The sequence below is a fragment of the Lactuca virosa genome, chromosome 3 (genome assembly GCF_052849685.1).
Source record: "Lactuca virosa cultivar CGN04683 chromosome 3, Lactuca_virosa_CGN04683_v6, whole genome shotgun sequence".
In the NCBI taxonomy this organism is placed as follows: Eukaryota; Viridiplantae; Streptophyta; class Magnoliopsida; order Asterales; family Asteraceae; genus Lactuca; species Lactuca virosa.
In genome coordinates this window covers 72541554-72546378 of record NC_136428.1, presented here as the reverse complement: position 1 = coordinate 72546378, position 4825 = coordinate 72541554, and the positions used below count along the sequence as shown (strand labels likewise).

Sequence of the window (4825 nt, the reverse complement as noted above, 5' to 3'; positions counted from 1 at the left end):
GAAAATATGTAATATAAATTGCTCATTGCTTGCAGAATGCGAAAGTACTCTATAAAGAAAGAGTCAACATGGAATCTATTTTTAAAGTTGCAGCTGGTAAACGCTATAACGAAAGCAGTTGAGTATCATCCTCCTTCCTGGGTTTTTTCAAACACCTTTGAATATATCACCATTTTTGTAACCCCATTCGCAGTCAACTATATGCTCTCTACTCTATATAAATACGCCAATGCTGTCGATCAAGCTCACCAAATTAACTGAACATGAAGAATAATTCTCAACTTAGCTCTTCTGTCTTCCTCTTTCTTCTAATTTTCTCGTTTTCTGTTTCATGGGCAACCTTGTTATCTTCCCCAGGCTCCGGAAATCTCATAAGCTGCCTACAGTCCCACTCCAACAATGTCAGTACCATCTCTCAACTCATTTTCACCCCTGTCAATGCTTCTTTCCTACCCATTTGGCAAGTCGCTGTTCAAAACACCAGGTTCCTTAAGCCCTCCACGCCTAGACCATCAGTCATCGTGACACCTGTGGAGGAAACCCTTATACAAACGTCTCTATACTGTGCCAAGAAACACGGATATGAGATCAGGATCAGGAGTGGGGGCCATGACTGGGAGGGCCTCTCATACACTGCTGATGTTCCCTTTGTTATGCTTGATTTCACCAACATGAGGTCTATAGACGTGGACGTAGCAAAAAGGACTGCTTGGGTCCAAGCAGGCGCTACGCTTGGTGAACTCTACTACAAAATTTCGCGAGAGACCGATACCTTGTATTTCCCGGCAGGTGTTTGCCCAACGGTGGGTGTTGGTGGTTACATGGGCGGTGGTGGCTACGGAAACCTGTTGAGGAAATTCGGTACTGCTGCCGATAATGTTCTGGATGCTCGCTTCATGGATGTTGATGGGAATATTCTCGACAGGAAATCAATGGGAGAAGATTTGTTTTGGGCGATCCGAGGAGGTGGTTCTTCAAGTTTCGGAATTGTTCTTGCATGGAAGCTGAGCTTGGTTCCAGTTCCAAAAAAAGTAACCGTCTTTATACTGAATAAAACTTTGGAACAAGGGGCAACCGAAATCTTCCATAAATATCAATACGTTGCACCATATATTGATAGAAACTTGCACATAAGAACTCAAGTTTTCGCCGAATATATCGGCAACACTACCAAGAAAACCATAAGAATTATGTTTGAAGGAATATATCAGGGGACAAGAGACACATTGCTTCCGTTGCTTGATAGAAAATTTCCAGGGCTCGGTGTTACCCGAGAGATTTGTGAAGAAATTAAAATGGTCCAGTCGACCCTTGTGTTTTGGGGCTTGCCAAGCTCCACCCCGACTCAAATTCTTACGAACCGATCTGCCATTGCCAAGCTGAACAACAAAAGCAAATCAGATTATGTCCGGACACCCATCCCCGTAAGTGGGCTCAGAAAGATATGGAGAAAGCTTATCCAAAACGATGAATCAGCGCTTCTGATGATCAATCCATTTGGCGGAAGGATGGCTGATTTTTCAGAGACAGCACTTCCATATCCTCATAGAGCGGGCGTGTTGTTACAAATTCTCAAGACTGTCAATTTTAACGGTCAACCTTCAGACACAACCCCTACATCCCTAAAGAGGGTAGCTTGGCTGCGAAGCTTGGATGCATTATTGGCTCCTTATGTATCGAACAACCCCAGAGAGGCATATTCCAACTACAATGATCTGGATTTGGGTGTTGGAAGTTCTAATTATGAAGAAGCAAGTGTTTGGGGTGAGAGATACTGGAAGAGGGACAACTTCATGAAGTTGATTCGAATTAAGGCAAAAGTTGATCCGCACAATTTCTTTAGGCGTCCACAAAGTATCCCTGTTTTCTAACACCTTGATCAGCTCTCTCCGTTATGTGAAACTCCGAGAAAGAACCAAAACATGCCTTTTATTATTTTATTTTATTTTTTCATGAAATACTAGCAACAATGCTACTTTCTGTCGGGTTCTTTTCCTATAAATGATCTCCATGGTAAGACATATACGTCTATCAGTTAATGGTCGAATTGTGATAATAATTTGTATATTTAATTATGATTTTATCTAATAATTACATTATTCGTATTCTTATATTTCTTGGTTAATCTTTTTGTTGTGTGATAAACCCAATTTTTAATTAAGAGTCAAATTAAACTTTAGACTTGGATTAAAGTACTTTGGTAGAGACTAACATATGTTGAAACGTGTATGGTTTTATTTTTTATTTTTGAACAACAAAGATTTCATACAACTACTCTAGGAAGGAGCTAGAGCAAACCCAAAAAAACAAAGGGAAACTAATTGGTGGTGCCGTGGTAGTGGCGGGAAATTTTCCTAAGGAGGAAAACTCAAACTGACTTGTGTTTGCTGGGCCAAATTAATTTATAATAATGAATGTAATCACGGCTCTTGTTTACGTAATTAAAATCAATATTCACAATTACAAATATATTATAAGAAAATGAATATTCACTGTACAATCAACAAAGCAGCAGACGCGGGCCAAATAAGGCGAGACACTCCATCACATGCAGCAACGTGGGACAGGGTTGTTAGAACATGGATGCGGATATATATTGAAAATAAAGTTGCTTGACAATGGTGATACTAATGTTAATTTCATACTCTAAATTAAAGTTTTCCCGTATAAATGGCTTAACAATCAACGGTTTGTGGGTCTCTTGTCTTGAGAGGATCAAAGAGGAGATCTTCATGTTTTATAAACAAAAATTTGAAGAGCCTATCACCGCTAGGCCGTTCTTCCGGAGTGTCAGAATCAAGAAGATATCTAATGAGGATAGTAATAAGTTAGAGGTGCCTTTCACCATGGAGGAAGTTAAAATAGCCGTGTGGAATTGTGGTAACGACTAGTCACTAGGCCCGGATGGCTTCACATTTGCTTTTATTAAAAAGTTTTGGAATGTTGTTGGACCAAATTTCTTGTTGGGTTGTATAGACTTGATCAAATTCAAGTGAGCATTAGGAATCACAAGTGAACATCATGGATCACAAGTGAGCATCAAGAATTACAAGTGAGCATCAAGGATCACATGTAAGCATCATGAATCACGAGTGAGCATCATGGATCACGACTGAGCATTAGGGATCACGAGTGAGCATCGAGGATCTCGTGTGAGCATCATGGATGTTGAAAATGCTCAAGTAGGTCACCTTGATCGAACCACGTTAAATGTTGTGTTTTTCAGAAGTTTTATTTCGTAAGTTTCACCGAAGTTTGTTTGATATTTGTCTGAAGTTCTTAATTTGTTTTGTTGTTATCGAAACAAACTGGTATCAAAGCTATGGCTGAAGATGGGAATGTTAAGTTCGACAAATTCACTGGTCATGATTTTGGTTTTTGGAAAATGCAAATCGAATACTATCTCTACCAGAAGAAGTTACATGAACCATTGTCTGAAAGCAAACCTGAAGAAATAAAGTAGGAGGATTGGGAACTGTTAGATCGGCCGACACTTGGTGTGGTCAGATTATCCTTGGCAAAGAAAGTAGCTTGCAACATTGTCAATGTGAAGAGTACTTATGGGTTGATTAAACCACTATCTAACATGTACGAAAAACCTTCAACAACGAATAAGGTTCACTTGATTCGATAGTTGATAAATCTGAAGATGAAGGAGGGTGGCTCGGTGACTGATCATGTTAATCAATTTAATTCAATCCTATCAAGGCTAATGCCATTTGAGATTAAATTTGAAGATGAAGTCATGATGTTGCTATTATTATCATCTTCGCCTAATAGTTGGCCTCGTACAGTGACAACGGTTAGCAACTCAACTGGGGGTTTTAAGTTGACATTCAAAGGCATTCATGATTTAATCCTTGGTGAAGATGTATGCAGACGAAGTGCTAGAAAAACTTTGAATAATATTCTGAGTACTAAGAATAGGGGAAGGGAGTCCAACATAAGGGGTGGGGTAGTGGAAGATGAAAGTCGAGAAGAAGATGTGGACATAACAACAGGAGCGATGTTATATATTGGAACTGAAAAGAGAGTGGTCATGTCAAAACTCAGTTCCCAAAGCTCATAGAAGATAAAGGCCAAAAGGATATGAATATTGCAATAGATTTTGAAGGCGACACACTCATTTGTTCAGTTGAAAACTCATTAGAATCCTGGGTCTTGGATTTTGGTGTGTCATTTCACTCTATTCATTCCATAGATGTAATGCAACACTTTAGGCATTTCCAATGGAAGGTCAAACTGGCATATAACAAGTGTATGGATATCATGAGTGTTAGAGATGTGGTTCTCAAAACGACTCTAGGTGCAGATTAGACTTTAAAGAATGTCAAGTTCATTCCATACCTAAAGAGGATGTTGATATCAGTTATGGAACTTGATAATGAAGATCATCATGTTGCATTTGGTGATCAAAAATGGAAAGTGAAGAAGGGAAACTTGATCGTTGCTAAGGGTCAAAAATATGATACACTATATCTGGTGGAAGTTTATGAATATTAAGCACATGTTGTTGAAGGGGTTGAGACATCCACTTTATGCCACCAAAGATTTGTTCATATGAGTGAGAAGGGAATGATGAAGCTTGTATCCAAAGGGAGAATTCCAAATATGAAGATTGTGATAAATGCTTCTAAACCATGTTCTATTAGAAGACATAACAAAGTCAATTTTGAAAAGATAGGCAATTCGCCTAAGTTTAGGAAGTCGGTTTTAGTTCATTCTAGTGTTTACAGCCCCACTTCAATTCTTCTGTGGGAGGATTCCAGAATCATGCAAGATCTATCACTATTGAAAGGATAGATAGATATTAAGGAAGCTGTGG

General features: G+C 39.0%; 1 pseudogene; it reads left to right on the top strand.

Annotated features, from left to right (window-relative positions):
• The first annotated feature begins 263 nt into the window (after nucleotides 1–263).
• LOC145165945 (tetrahydroberberine oxidase pseudogene) lies at nucleotides 264–2075 on the top strand (annotated as a pseudogene).
• The last annotated feature ends 2750 nt before the right edge of the window (nucleotides 2076–4825 follow it).